The following is a 17,901-nucleotide window of genomic DNA, read 5'->3' on the forward strand; positions in this document are numbered from 1 at the left end:
GGATGCTATTTACTTTGGTTGACTGGACACGATTGTTTAAGGTAAATAAATGTTTTAATTATTGGATAACTAATTCAACCCTTGGTGGACTTTTGTTTCTAACAATTGGTATTAGAGCATGAGGTCCTTGAAGATAAAGTTTAACAACTTTGGGAGATCTGTGGCAAACATATTCAGGAAAGATAGTCCAAAGTTCAATGGAACAAATTATGATAGCTAGATAGAAAAGATGAAGACACATCTATTGTGTATGGCTCCAAGATATTGGATCTTGACAAAATCAGCAAAGACAATCATTGTTGAAAGTGATTTGGAAACTTGTACTGAGGAAAAGAGAGATCTTTTCATGTACGACATGATAGCTAGAGAAGCACTATTATCTGCACTTTCTAAAATTGTGTACAACCAGGTAAATCACTTGATACTTTCATTTGATTTGGAAAGGTTTGGAAAATAGTTTTGAAGGTCATGAACATTCTAAGAAATTGAGGCTACAAAGTTGGATTTGTGCATTTCAAGATGCTAAAAGGATGGAAGATGAATCTATAAGAACATATGTAGGAAGGATACCAAAAATCACTGTAAGTGTTAGATTGTTGCAGCTATCATATCTATTTTGAGGGATATGGTTGGCTAGTATTTGATGTCTGGTTGGCATTCTAGATCATCATCTGGTGCTTCATCTTTAGGAAACTTTTATAGTGCAATAAGCATCCCTTCACTAACTAGCTTAGAGGGTTTCACTAGAGTGTTGGCGGGTAAAAGCACAAAGCTTTGTCACCGTTTGTGATATCTTGTACCATTTTGGCCTGAACGCTTTCGGCCGTAATAACTTTGGCCATAACTACTCTAGCCGTACACATGTGGCAATTTTGCATGCCTACATGGCGTGTACCATTTTGACTGAAACCTGTTCGGTTGAAAGGGTTCTGGTCGAAACCCCGAGCTGGTATAAAAACCACCACAAACCTCTAGCGGCTATCATTGTTACTATTGCGGTTCCTGGATGTTTGGAAAATGGGTTAAGGGTTTCGACCGTAACGGGTTAGTGGTTTTTTCCTCCCCATTTTTTAATAGTTTTTAAACGTATATTTTGATTAATAGATGTTAATCGTACTTAAAATAGTTGTTTTTGACCTATTTTTTGAGTGAAATGCTTAAAATTGTTTATTTTTTAATATGTTTAAATTATTTAAATTATTTTAGATTATTTTAGAATGGTATTTAAATTAATTTGTTAGCAAAAATGTAGTTAAACATGAGATAAAAATGTAGAAAAACATTAATTAAAAGTGTAGAAAAACATTAAGTTAAAATATAGAAAAATAATAGGAAAAACATTAGGTTAAAATATAGAAAAACATTAGTTAAAAGTGAAGAAAAATATTAGGTTAAAATATAGAAAAACATTACGAAAAACATTAGGTTAAAATATAGAAAAAAATTAGTAAAAACATTAGGTTAAAATATAGAAAAATATTAGGTTATGAGGTAAACATGTAGAAAAATATTAGTAAAAAATGTAGCAAACCTTTAGGGGACATTATTCAGTTTCTAACATAACCTGATGGATCTAGAGGTGAAACAATAATATCTTATGGTGAAATTAATTTTGACATTAAATACACCTTCTAACATAACCCTATATTAACTACAATCATAACCCATACCATATTCTAACCATAACATAGGCCCTCTACTAACTGAATGAACCACACTTAGATATTGATGATGTTCATTTTAACAACTAGTTATTGTTAGCTAATAATGAGTCTTACATTACCAAACAACACATTAAGATCACTTATGTCAACTGCATTTTTCAATACGTTATCCATACATGTGTGTCTTAAGGGGACATAGGAGTCATAATAGGTCATACTATTTTTTATAGGTCCTAATAAGTCTTAATATGTATTATTAGGATATAATAGGTCTTATTAGGTAATGCTGATTCCTACATTACCAAATGACACATAACGACCTCATGATACATTTCTAGGTATTTTTATCCATATATATGTTAAGGGGACATAGGGACTCCTACTAGGTCATTACGTCTGTTATAGGTTGTAATAGGTATTCATATGTTTACTAGCACATAATAGTTATTGTCAGGTAATAATGAGTCTTACATTACCAAACAACACATTAAGATCACTTATGTCAATTGTGTTTTTCAATACGTTATCAATACATGTGTGTCTTAAGGGGACATAGGAGTCATAATAGGTCATACTATTTTTTATACGTTCTAATAAGTCTTAATATGTATTATTAGGATATAATAGGTCTTATTGGGTAATAATGATTCTTACATTACCAAATGACACATAACAACCTCATGATACATTTCTAGGTATTTTTATCCATATATATGTTAAGGGGACCTAGGGACTCCTACTAGGTCATTACGTTTGTTATAGGTTATAATAGGTATTCATATGTTTACTAGCACATAATAGGTATTGTCAGGTAATAATGAGTCTTACATTACCAAACAACACATTAAGATCACTTATGTCAACTGCGTTTTTCAATACATTATCCATACATGTGTGTCTTAAGGGGACATAGGAGTCGTAATAGGTCATACTATTTTTTATAGGTTCTAATAAGTCTTAATATGTATTATTAGGATATAATAGTTCTTATTAGGTAATGATGATTCTTACATTACCAAATGACACATAACGACCTCATGATACATTTCTAGGTATTTTTATCCATATATATGTTAAGGGGACCTAGGGACTCCTACTAGGTCATTACGTTTGTTATAGGTTATAATAGGTATTCATATGCTTACTAGCACATAATAGGTATTGTCAGGTAATAATGAGTCTTACATTACCAAACAACACATTAAGATCACTTATGTCAACTGCGTTTTTCAATACATTATCCATACATGTGTGTCTTAAGGGGACATAGGAGTCGTAATAGGTCATACTATTTTTTATAGGTTCTAATAAGTCTTAATATGTATTATTAGGATATAATAGGTCTTATTAGGTAATGATGATTCTTACATTACCAAATGACACATAACGACCTCATGATACATTTCTAGGTATTTTTATCCATATATATGTTAAGGGGACCTAGGGACTCCTACTAGGTCATTACGTTTGTTATAGGTTGTAATAGGTATTCATATGTTTACTAGCACATAATAGGTATTGTCATGTAATAATGAGTCTTACATTACCAAACAACACATTAAGATCACTTATGTCAACTGCATTTTTCAATACTTTATCCATACATGTGTGTCTTAAGGGGACATAGGAGTCGTAATAGGTCATACTATTTTTTATAGGTTCTAATAAGTCTTAATATGTATTATTAGGATATAATAGTTCTTATTAGGTAATGATGATTCTTACATTACCAAATGACACATAACGACTTCATGATACATTTCTAGGTATTTTTATCCATATATATGTTAAGGGGACCTAGGGACTCCTACTAGGTCATTACATCTGTTATAGGTTGTAATAGGTATTCATATGTTTACTAGCACATAATAGGTATTGGCAGGTAATAATGAGTCTTACATTACCAAACAACACATTAAGATCACTTATGTCAACTGCGTTTTTCAATACGTTATCCATACATGTGTGTCTTAAGGGGACATAGGAGTCGTAATAGGTCATACTACTTTTTATAGGTTCTAATAAGTCTTAATATGTATTATTAGGATATAATAGGTCTTATTAGGTAATGATGATTCTTACATTACCAAATGACACATAACGACCTCATGATACATTTCTAGGTATTTTCATCCATATATATGTTAAGGGGACCTAGGGACTCCTACTAGGTCATAACGTCTGTTATAGGTTGTAATAGGTATTCATATGTTTACCAGCACATAATAGGTATTTTCAGGTAATAATGAGTCTTACATTACCAAACAACACATTAAGATCACTTATGTCAATTGCGTTTTTCAATACATTATCCATACATGTGTGTCTTAAGGGGACACAGGAGTCGTAATAGGTCATACTATTTTTTATAGGTTCTAATAAGGCTTAATATGTATTATTAGGATATAATAGGTCTTATTAGGTAATTATGATTCTTACATTACGAAATGACACATAATGACCTCATGATACATTTCTAGGTATATTTATCCATATATATGTTAAGGGGACCTAGGGACTCCTACTAGGTCATTACGTTTGTTATAGTTTGTAATAGGTATTCATATGTTTACTAGCACATAATAGGTATTGTCAGGTAATAATGAGTCTTACATTACCAAACAACACGTTAAGATCACTTATGTCAACTGTGTTTTTCAATACATTATCCATACATGTGTGTCTTAAGGGGACATAGGAGTCTTAATAGGTCATACTATTTTTTATAGGTTCTAATAAGTCTTAATATGTATTATTAGGATATAATAGGTCTTATTAGGTAATGATGATTCTTACATTACCAAATGACACATAATGACCTCATGATACATTTCTAGGTAGTTTTATCCATATATATGTTAAGAGGACCTAGGGACTCCTACTAATTCATTACGTCTGTTATAGGTTGTAATAGGTATTCATATGTTTACTAGCACATAATAGACTAGCCTTACTATCGACCTTAATAAAACTATATCCCATTTACTTTATTAACATTCTTAACTCTAATTCAAACTAATAAATTAAGTCATGAGTTCTAAATTGTAAACTAACATTTGCTGACTAAACTCATTTACTTATCTAGTAACAAATTTTTCTATCCCTATGTCCTAACTCTCATCTACACTCCCCATAATCATCAAAGCATTTACATCAAAATCTAGATTTTAGTCAAGAATTATTTTTTTTATTGCATGTATGTACATGTGTACACTTAGTTATCATTTAATCAAGAAATTTTATTTTATTTTTATTGCATATACATGTACATGTACGAATATTTATTTTTCACATTTGCATGAGCACGTTACAATGTACATTAGATATGGTCTCTAAGATAATTTGTTTTAAAATACATATGTATGTTACATGATTGAATTTAGCACCATACATTTAATGTTGTGTATTTATATGTACATGTGTTTCAAATTAAATTTAACTTTTAATTATTTTAATTTAAGTATACTTGTATGTTTATATTTGTATATATATGCATGTGCAGATCTCTAGATATTTATCACTCAGATTGTAGCTTCACATTCATATCCTCATATTTATTTTCATATATACATTATGGCATCCAGTTCTGGAGATTGTGCTCCTACATCCTCAGGGGATGCTAGTGTTCTTGGTGGGGGTCAGAGTGTTGAGTCTGGTACAACACGTAGATCAACCTCCTCCATCTATGATAGACAACAGTTATTTAGAGATAGAGTTGCGAGATTATCTCGTGCTATGCAGGTTTTGGATACCTCACTTTCCTCTTCTACCAACCTCCCTGATAGGGAGAAGGTCATAGTGATGCGAGAGGAGTTATTTTGTATGATTCAGATAGTTGAATCATACAACCCTTTTGATGATATGAGCATTGAGACATTTTATTCTTCTTTATCTCACAGTGTCACTGGCACTGTGAAGTACACACAGATTAACACTGAGGTTTCCACTGGCATGGTGAAAACCATGTTTCCATGTTATGCAGATCATTGCAGAGTCAGAGGCTACTCTATGATGAAGTGTACTGATCCACTCGTCACACCATTGATGTATCCTCGTTGGTTGGCTACTCATCATAGATGGCCACAGAAGGATGAGTTCCCCCTATATTTCTGTAAACAATTGTTTGCAGAATTTCATTTACACTATGATGTTGACTATACAGATTATCTAGGGCATATTGGGCAGGGTCAGGGGAGACTTTTTGATAGATTTAGACCCGCAGACACTCCTGCGCCCGTTAACAAACGGGCAATGCTGGGTCCAAACCTTTTGGTTATGCCGAGAGGTCCACAGATGACTATTGCAGGTGAGAGTGTTCCTGATGACACAATTAGGACACAAATTTTTTCAAGCATCGCCACCATTGCCACATAGTTACATGAGATTTCTTCTAATCAATTTAGTCAATATATGCTACGGTCTCGAGGTACCACTCCCACAGCTACATCATCTAGCACACCTGTTGATGATGATTATGGAGTTGCAGACATACCTTCTCCTGTTGACATTTCTGCAGTCTTAGAGGTGGATGCATTGCATCGTTTGGCATCATATTTAGCATCTGATCTTTTAGATTCATATCGAGCATTATCTACATTCTCAGGGATTCCACTTCATGACATGAGCTCTCAGATTAGACATATTTTGTCATGTATAGCAGTCCTAGAGGATTCACAGAGGCAGGACAACATTCCTACACCTTCTACTACTCCTACTGCTACACAAGCCTAGGCTACAGCACCAGCCCTAGCTACTCAGGACCCTACAACACCCCCCCTACTCAGGATCTTAGTGGCACCATATAGCCTGGTCTATTTACTTCCATTCTTTCAGATCAGGGCTGCACTATTGACTTGGATGCTGATACTATTTTTTCATTACATGATTCAGATATCAGTTAGATCGGCAGAGCATTACATAATGCTACAGTAAATATCTCTATATGTTTAGATTTATTTTTATTATAGTAAATAATATGTCTATATGTTTAAATTAATGTATATGTGTGTGTTTGTGAATGTGTTATAGGGTTTGAGTGATAGTATGTTACGTTTTGTTGATCTGCAGACACCGACAGATCCTACACGTCGTGAGTTCTAGGTATGTTACAATATATATATATATATATATATATATATATATATATATTTGATTTATATAAATGTAGATCTTGATATAATTTTTCTGTACACATAATTAAATGGTTCACTTGTTATTATTTGACACAGGGTTTAGATGCAGCTGATAGACCCTTTTGGGGACAAGGCCCAGGATCAGGAGGGGGGATGTAGCTGATTAGATCATATGTGGCCTTTTATTTTATTACACACATGTTATGTCTAGATACATATTTATATGGATAGTTTGATGTTTTATATGTTATTTCCATATGCATACATTTTATATCCAGACACTTTGATGTCTTATATGTTATTTTCAGATACATGGTTTATATGGACACTTTGATTTTTTATATTTTATTGTTAGGATAAACCATGGACAAAAATAAAAAAAACTACATGCAAATATAACCAATAACAGAAAATAATAGAACACACAGAAATGAACACAAGGCACCAAGATTTAACGTGGTTCACCCAATCCCTGGGCTACGTCCACCAAACAGCAAGTCCGATCTTATTACAATCTAGTTATTACAACCTGATTACAATCCATAATCCCTTACAGCTCAATACCGCTGCAAGAACCAATTTTGTATCAAAACATTATGAAAAATACCGAACCCTAAGACCTTTTGTACAAGTATTAAACCGCTTTAGGGTTATAACATGTCGGCTATATGTCGGCCATAATATGTCGGCTACCATGTTGGCTACTGCCCAAAAAAAAAAAATTTCGGGGGAACCCCACTATTTATGAAGTATGTATAGTACTTTCCTAATCAGTCACCACAATCTAACAATCTCCCACTTGGGGACTGATTAGGCTCCACACTAAACAACAATCTCCCACTTGGAGACTGATCCTGTAGCAATACCACTACCACACGGGGCTCCCACTGGATCAAAACATCTTGGACTCTACTGTTCTTTTATTCACGTTCAGTCTAAAAGACCAATCGAAGCTGAAGAGGAGTTCAGCTTCTCCCTTGTTACAACCTTTGTCAACATATCTGCTGGAATTTCATTGGTATGTATCTTCTCCAGCTTTAACTGTCCATCCTCCAAAACTGACCGAATGAAATGGTACTGCAACTGTATGTGTATGTGTTTGGTGTACTTTCCTGATCAGTCACCACAATCTAACAATTATTTCTAGATACCTGTTTATATCATGGAAACTAAATGATGTTTTATATGTTATTTCCAGATATTTGTTTATATGGAGATTTTGATGTTTTATATATGTTATTTCCAGACATTTGATCTACATGATCTATTTTTATACATTTGATATGGGTACATTATATTCTCCAGATATATGCACATGTATGTTATTGATCTTTTAATGTAGACGTCTATTTTATTGATCTTTTGATGTCTTCATCTTTTATGTAACTTATGTATGTGTTATGCACATGTTTCTATATGTTATTCATATTTTCAATATTCAAGTTTACATGTATCTGTATAGTTATTCATCTTAATGCCTTAATCTAAGTGTAATTAACTATATAATTTTAATGGTCGATGTACATAACAATATAACATATATTTAATGACATGTCTTAATTAACTGTATAATTAACTATATTTAGTCTAATTATATTTAATGTAGATCATGTATTAACTATATTTAATGGCATGCCTTAATTAACTATAATTAACTATATTTAACCTAATTAACTATAACTAACTATATTTAATCCTATTAACTATATTTAATCTAATTATATTTAATGTCTTAATAATTAACTCTATTTAATGACTTAATTAACTCTATTTAATGAATTAATTAACTGTACTTAATGACATACATTCTTAATTAACTATAATTAACAGCATTTAATTAATAAAATATAATGTACATGTAATATGTAACATAGTTCATATAACATATACATGTAAGAACATAACGATTATATACAAACATAAAGAATGTATCATATAAGAACATATAAAGATTATATGTACATACAAATACATACAAATACTAAAAAGGTTGTCTTAAGGGGAAGTCTTAAGAGCCCTGGTCTTAAATGAGATATCCATGTCGAATTTAAATAAAAATAACAATACATGTCTAATTTTGCATATGCAAGATAAATGATCCAATGTACAAAAATTTATAAAACAAATATCTTATCAATATTAAATATGAAAGTATAAGAGCTATACAGGCATAACTCAACTAGAGCTCCACAATAAGTACATAGGTAAAATAGAGCTCCACAAACAATGTATTGTTAGGATCCTCTCTACTTTTTATTATCTCTAGAAATTTTTTCATGTTCTTCAATAGGCAATTTCCACTTTTGATTTCCATGACGTCCTTTTCTTTGTACTGCTTCAAATTTTAATTTGGTTGCTATAACATGGTTACTATAGTTTAAAACCTTTTCTCCAGGCTTGTATTCAATAAATTCAATACCACTACCAATAACCCTTGTTTTTTGATAATATGTTCCTTCAATAACAATTGATCCAATTGGATATGACTATTCATCAGCATCTATAGTTCCTTCTAGCAACTTGTGTTTTGCTTTTGTGCATCTTAAAAGATAATAGTCCACATTTTTCGCATTATCTGGTAAGGCTTGAACTGCAAAAATATCTCCTGCATGTATATAAAAAGATAAATATAAATTAATTTTAAAACAAATATACATGTATATTAATTTATATATATGTATATATGCACACAAACCTGCCACAACTAAATCAGAAATGAATCAGTTGAATATACAGGATCATGAATGTCAATGTCAATGTCAACATCTTCAAAAGGAGGCTTTCTAACTATCTCCTTCAAATCCCAATGTGAAACATATCCATTCCCAATATTTTCACATGCACTCACTACATTGTCCTTAATGCAGTCATCACAAAAACATGTTTTCTCTCTTACTTTAATTACTGGAGGTTTATGGTTTCCTATAGTCATCACTTGATGTAAACTTCTAATTCCAAGAATCGTTTGACAATTATAAGGATTAGATCGATCTATATCTATTACAAATACAAAAACTAATTGTCATATTTCAAAATAAATATTTAATTAAAAACTCAACTTGATTTGAAAAAGACATTAAAAATAAATATAACTTAGTTCACCTTTCACCTCCCAAAAGTAACGCTTATAGTATTCAGTATCTTGAGTAGCAAAATGAACTTTGCACCATTCAACAATTTGATTTGCAGTCTCTATCCTATTCCCTGTATGTACATACAATATGCATGTATATATAAAATTTAAAATATATGCTATTAGAGTGTTAAACATGTACATTTAAAAAATGCATATATTTACCTGCAAGTTCATGTTGTCAAAGTGCACATTTTATACATGCTCCTGCTCCATCATACTCCCCTTTTCCATGTCCACTTTCAAAGAAATTCCATAAAAACTTAACATTGGTTCTAGCATGTTGCATTGCTAACCAATTAAATGCTTTTGCAGATTTGAATTGTCTTGTGAACGTGAAACATGATAAGTATCTACAATTATCCAAGTGCATATATCAAATATAAATAGACACGTACAAATAAATATAAGTTAAAATAAAGTTAAATAAATGTGTAACTATTTCATGTATACTAACCTGCACATCCATCAGACCAAATCTAGTGCTCTGAAACATTTATTCCACGATTTCTGAGATCTTCAGAGAACATTGCAAAACAATGAGCCACATAACTCCTGTCATGAACTTTATCATCACTAATATAGAAATGAACCTCTTTGATGATGATGCATTCATTTTCATCCAATCTTTCTATCTGATCCACCTCAAATTGTGCATGTCTATAGGTCACTTGCACAAATATTGCAACTTGTTCAGAATGATAATATTGGCTTTGGTGCTCTGTATGAGGTGCAAATGTATAATTCTTAGAAAAATCTACAACTTAATGTATACAACTAGGTGGAAAACAATTTTTGGAATCATGAAACTGTTTAGCTTGCCATCGTGCACCATGACAATGTTGGATATGTGGATATATCAATGGACGAAACTTGGCCATGAACTCATCATAATGCAATTCACTCTCCTTCAATACAATTTTTCTGGATTCATCCCCTCTATTATTTTGGTATGTCTCATATTCATATCTCATCCATGAAACTAGTGTGGATTCATTAATATTCTCAACTTGCATAATTTCAAAAAAATTGTGTAAATTTGCACAATCTTCACACTGATTTTTGATGCATTGCACTTTGAATTCATCTGAATCTTCTAATTTATCACAGAATATGGACCTCACAAATTGTGTTGTACTTCTAGGGATGACCAAATTAGGATCAATTATTGCCATAACTTTTTTAAATGATTGCAAATGTAGACCAAATTCAACATGCTTTCTACAACAACAAGTTTCTCGCATCTTATTTATGTGTACAAAGGAAGGACGTAAACTCTCAAACATTCTCTAACATATTTTGACATTTGAAAATTCTTGTTTGAATGCTTCAAAAAGTTCACTTTGAGTTATATCTATGAAATGTTTTGGATGTTCAATTTTGGCCCCTGTTTCTTGATCTTTAATTTGTATAGTATCATGCTTGTTGGAAGAAACATGAGAATGTGTGGTCCAAAATTCAATAACTTGTCTTTTTACTTCTTTAGAAATCCTATCTTTTCGAGGAACTCTACAAATATTCACCCAGTTATTCTCAATGTTATCATCTAGCATATTTCTCCTCTTGATGTATCTCTGGATAGTTCTTCTAGATATATGTAGTGCATCAGAAATTGCACGTACCTATTTTCTATGTGTCAATTTTCTACTAGATATAGTAGTCATCAATGCTCTATGTGCATTACTCAAATCACCTCCTCAAGTTGTGTTGTCAATTTTGTTATAAGCATTTTGCATATTTTCAACTATTGTTTTATTAATATTATGGGCATGGCTTTTCCTATTATCAACACCCAACAACTCTAAAACAAGTCTCATATCTTTTCTCCTAAATAACTTGACAAATAATTGTGCCTATCCAAATATACTTTTATCCTTGAAATATTCATCCCACATGTTCTGAAAATGCTTTCTGATAGTGTTATCATTTATCATATCTTTAGATGGAATTTGGTTAAAAAGTAGTTCTTCATCCAAATCTATCAAATTTTTAATGTTGTCTAACTTGTCTCTATCAATAGAACTGTCAATTTCTTCCTCTTCATTACTTTTTATTTTCTTCATGAATCTCATCATGTTCAGGAATTTTAGTAGGTTGGTTTTGAGCATGTTTTATATGGCCTTTCATTTTGTCATCTCTTTTTCTATCATATTTCCTTGATCTTTTCCTTTTACTACCCATTGAATATTTCAATCTATAGATAAGTAAATAAATAAATTTAGATTTTAGTAAATATCAACTAATGGTTCAATATATAATACATAAAAATAAAAATAATTAGAAGACAAAAAAAGCACCTTCAAAATATTTGATCCTTTGCAATATTGATTAAATCTGCAAAATAGTTGTTGAAAATTGCTTAAAAATTAATTGTTTTTTGAAAATCTTCTTCCAATTTTTGATGTCCTTGTATATTTAATTTTTTTAAAAAGGGAAAACAATTTTTTTTTATATCAAATAGTCACATTAACCACTAGCGATTTCTCCTGCTGAGAGGCGTTTCGGCCAAAGTAGTTTCGATCGAAACAGTTACGGTCGAAATGGTTCTGGTCGAAACAGTCTATGTGGCAGCCAAACAAGCAAAAATCAAAACTTCTGTAAACATCTTACTTTGAAGGCCAATTTGACCTACTAAATTGAAGTATTTTTTCAAACTAAAAATATACTTTTGTAGTTCTCGAAATCATGATTATGATTGTATGATTTTTTTAAAGTTTTGATTATGAATAATATGTTATAATTTGAAAATATTACAAGTAGGTATCTTAAGATTCAGGAAGATGTCTATTCAAAAATAAGAAAAAAATAGTTAATCATGTTAAAAAATTAAATTTTTTTTATGGTACACTAGAGGAGAGAGTCTTCTTCAAGAATATGTAATTTTTTTAAAAAAATATGTAGATTTGATGGAAAAAGTTTGACGGGAGAAAAAAAATGTCTATTTCTGATAACTTTGACTTTGACCAATTATAACTTCAAAAATATTAGCCGAATTTCAATTTTTATTTTTTGGTGCACCAGGTATACATGTTAACTCTAACATATTCCAAAATCAAACCAAAATATGAACATTTGCATATATTTGTTTGACAGGAAAAAAACTCTATATTTTTAGTATTTTTAAAAAACTAAAAAATACACTTTAAAAATTCAAAAATAAATAAACTTTTCACTCAATTTTTTTAAAAAAAAGTATAGACATAAACTTCATCCAATTTTACACATTTTATTAGTTTACATCATCTTCAAATTCTAAGCACAAATGCCACTTTTATTTCGTTAAAGTTGAAGACTTTAAATTCTGATATCACTTCTCCTTTATAAAAGGTGACATAGGTTTGTGCTTTTACCCTGGCACGAGATACTATGACTAGTCCTATTGAGGATTTACTATATTCATATAGATTCATATCAGAGCATCTTGGCATACCCATATCAGATGATTGATTAGTAAATGTAATATAGAAATTGCATGCAATTTGTAAATTTAAAAGAAATTTAATTAAATATGAAATTATGTATGTATTGATTTCACTTTCTCTTGAATATATATAGGGGTCAACACATCCTAGTCAGCATCCTGATAGTTAGTCTTCAGACTGCATTGTGAGGAGACATCATGACAATATTCCTACACCTAACGATCTAAAGTTTTGTTATATTATAGATTATTTGATCTAGACTTTCATTGTGATTATAAATGTTTGATTGTTGGCATACATATATACATTCTCTAGAAGTTTCTTTTACATGTTAGATTATGTTAGACTATGGTTTTTTAAATGTTAGGTTATGTTACATTATTTTGGTTTATGAAATTGATGTATACATATGAAATTGGTTAAGGTTAGGGTTAGGTAATTAACTTTATATAATTCCTCATTAGTTGGAAGTTATGTTAGATTATGTTGGAGTATGTTAGACTTCATATTCTTTTACATGTTATATTATGTTGGATAATGTTCTATTATGTTTGTAATTATGTTAGATTATGTTAGGTTACATGTCCTTTTACATGTTAGATTATGTTTGCTTATGAAATTGATGTATACATATGAAATCTGTTAGGGTTAGGGTTAGATAATTAGCTTTACTTAATTCCTAATTAGTTACATACTTCCTATTCCTAATAATGCAAGTTAAATTAAAATTCACAAGTTAAATGAAAGTGTAAAAGTAATATATAGTTAGTTACAAGCCCTAATTTTATCCCTTAGAAATTTTTTCTAATTTATTCCCCTCAAGGCACACATACTAATTAGTTTCATACAAGTTCCTCATTTCTATAATTAGTTACAAAATTTCAATGATAGAATAAAAGTAATATATAATTAGTTCAACCAAAATTCAAATTCAAAATGATCAAGTTCAACCAAATTCCAAATTGTTGAACCAAATTTCAGATTTCAAATAGTTCAACAAAATTTCAAAATGTTCAAGTTGCTTCTATCTTGTATCAAGTAGGTGAGCTCATTGGTGGATAACATTTAATATTTTTCAGTGATCATCAATATCAAGCCTCAACTTATGTATTCTAGGTCATTTGACTAGATGAAGAGTTAGACCAGTGGGAAGGATATGGTTATTACATTGATATACCCTATTCTTAGGTTGATGATTAGTGAAATGAATCCCATTCTTAAGTACTCTATTTTGCTTCAAATATGTTCCCTGTACAATAATAGAACCTGCATATAGGTCAACAAATTTGAATTCATAAAAAACATAGATGTACATACATGTACATGATTCAAATGTATACTAACATGTGGGAAACATAATTCCATCACATATTTTAGTTTTTGTTAGCTTCTCCTTTTCCATGACTACAAAAATATTGCCTACACAAAGTATATGTATATATATTTTATATGTCATGTACATGTGTGTGTGTGTGTGTGTGTGTGTGTGTGTGTGTGTGTGTGTGTGTGTGTGTGTGTGTGTGTGTGTGTGTGTGTGTGTGTGTGTGTGTGTTTGTGTGTGTGTGTGTGTGTGTGTGTAAACCAAAATTATGAAACAAATACACTTGTATGTATGTTCATACATACCAACTCTAATCAATCCTAAAATATGGTCATAATCACTAGAAATGAATGAAATGTCATCATAGTTTTCATCCTCAAACTCATTCATATTGATAACATCTAGTGGCACAAAAGTCCATTCACCCACATATCCACATTCTTGATTAATAGAAACATCATAGTTTTCATCAATGCAATTAGGACTAACACATGAGTATTTTCTTATGTACAATGACCACACATTACTATTTGTAGTCATAACTGAATGCAAAGATCATGTCTTCTCTGCCCTCTTGCATGCATGCATTGATCTTCTATCAATACCTAAATGTAAGGTCCATACATACATATAAAAAATGGGTTTTAAACATGTGTATACCATAATTTATTTATCACATAACATATTAAATATAAATTTTATTCAATTATAATATTAAAATTAATTTATACCCGATAACTCCCAAAACACTCTAAGTGGTATGACTCGATCCACTTGTGATGATGTGTTATATGTATTTGTTGGAACCATAAAATGTGTTTTGCATCACTCAACCACATAATGATCATTATTAATGCAATATCCTTTATAGTCCATTTGATACTTTCTTAAAGAATATTTGAAACAAGCTCCTACACCATCATGCTCTCCCTTTCCATGTCCACTCCCAAGAAAACTCCAAATGTGTGGTATATTAAGGTATCAATGATTTCTACATAATGCATAAAATTGTCTAGCTTATTTAAATTGTGTTAAACATCCATTTGACCTTACATTTAAATATTTTTCCATTTTTATGCCCTTGTTTTTCAAATATTTAAAAAATGTCTTAAAACAATGTTTGACAAAATGTGTGTCGTGTTCTTTGTCATCACTAGTGTAAAAGTGATATGTTTTTTCAATGACTCATGCTTGATATATAATTTCTACACCATCTAAATAAATTTGTGCCTATTGATAAGACACTTGAACTATAATAGTAATCTTCTCTCTATAGTAGTATTTTGCTTGAAGTTGTTTTTGAGAAATGAAGGAGTAATTCTCTACAAAGTCAACAATAGATAAAATTGTCTCAAGTGCAAAAGTTTCTCTTAGTGTTTGAAACTATTATACTTGTTAGTTAGCAAAAAAAGCAAGATGTATATATGGTTGACTCAATTTTTGAAAATTTGACATAAATTCTCAAGTAGGTATGTCATCGTGTACGTGTTCTAATCTTGTTGATACTTTTACAACTTTTGTTTCTAACTTTATGTACTTATATCTCTTACATTTTACAATCCTTTTCATATTAGTATATTTGTCTCTTAAAGGAAATTTGGTCAAGTTACCACATGTTTCAAAAGTTCCTCTTATGCAATCTATTTCATCTATTGCATGATCATTTGGTTTGTCATATAAGATTGTTGTTAGGAATTGGATCAGTCCTTTATGAAAAGAATTTTGAGAACCACCACTGTCTTCTATCATCTTTCAAAACCCTTGATAGTAAAAATAAAAATCAACATGATATTGAAAACAAAATTTTTCAAAAGAACTATTTATCTTCAAAAATAGGGTTTCAATCTTTCAAATATTTTTTGTCTCATCTTTGTATCATGATTTAAATTACAAAATGAGATATACAATTCATGTTGCATGATATCCAACCAATGTTTTGCATGTTGAAGATACTCCTTAGGCCCAAACCTCTACTTGATGATATCTCTTCTATTTGGTGAAGGATGAGTATTATCAATCCAATATTGAATAACTAAGTTCTTAACTATTTCCACAATCCTATCAGATCAAGGAACTCTACACATTAGTGCCCAATTTCTTTCTAATATACTATCATCTAAATTGTTTCTCCTTTTTAGATAATGTAATATCCTCTTTCAACTATACCCACTATGAGATGATAGTGAAGAGATATGTCTTGTTTGCCATAATTTCTTATTTAAAACAAATGACAGTATCACTCTTCATGCAATGGATTTATCTATAGTTCTAGTTTTTTTTCCCAATGAAATGTAACCCTTCCTTAATAGTTCCAACAATATCTATTTCTAGTTTAGAAGTCTTCCTCTTTTTTATACTTGTATCTATACCCGACAGTTCCAATGACTCTTTTAATTCATTTTTAAGGAGTGAAATTGATAATAGTTCAGCTTTCTCCACTGTATCAAGATTCTCAAATTGTGCAATTATTTATTTAGACTTTTTCTTCAATTTTCTCTTTGTAGTATATGTAGGCTGACTAAAATATTCTCTCAATTTTTCCACATCCATTTCAATTAAATGATCTTTTCTTCTATGGTTAATTTTTCTCTTCTAGCTGTGAGCTAGATTAACATTTTCATTTTTTGTTTGATATCAAGCTGCAAAAAAAATTAAAATAAACACTTAAGATACAATTTCTATCTAGGTTCCACATATGTGTATATACATAACAAATGAACTAGTAAATAAAATTTTATCTAACCTTTAGATGATCCTTCTTTGATATCCATTGATTCATCTTCAATTTCCTCATGTCCAACATTTTCATCATCTACTACTGCACATGCACGATATAATAAAAAAAATAAAGAAAGCTTGTAAGGGTTTTTGTCTCTAAAACTAAAATTCAAAGATATAAAGTTTTCCTTTAGACCTAGAAATCTAGAGAGAAATTATACTTGTGAGAGATGCATGCATACATACCTATTTGAACTTGGAATGAATCCTCTCCAACCTTAGTAGGTTGTCGTGGTTCACTACATCCTAAATAGATTCATAATTTAAAACACCATAATTAAAATGAACCCTAATTCTAGATTTTCATAATTTAAAAATCATAATGTCATAAACCCTAGTTCTTAATATTCACAATTTAAAAATCATAATGTAATAAATTCTAATCCTAAATATTCATAATTTAATAAAACCTAATCTTAAATATTCATAATTCAATAAACCCTTAATTAAT

Source organism: Cupressus sempervirens, chromosome 7 (genome assembly GCF_028749045.1).
Source record: "Cupressus sempervirens isolate cs-2001-9-10 chromosome 7, ASM2874904v1, whole genome shotgun sequence".
Taxonomy (NCBI): domain Eukaryota; kingdom Viridiplantae; phylum Streptophyta; class Pinopsida; order Cupressales; family Cupressaceae; genus Cupressus; species Cupressus sempervirens.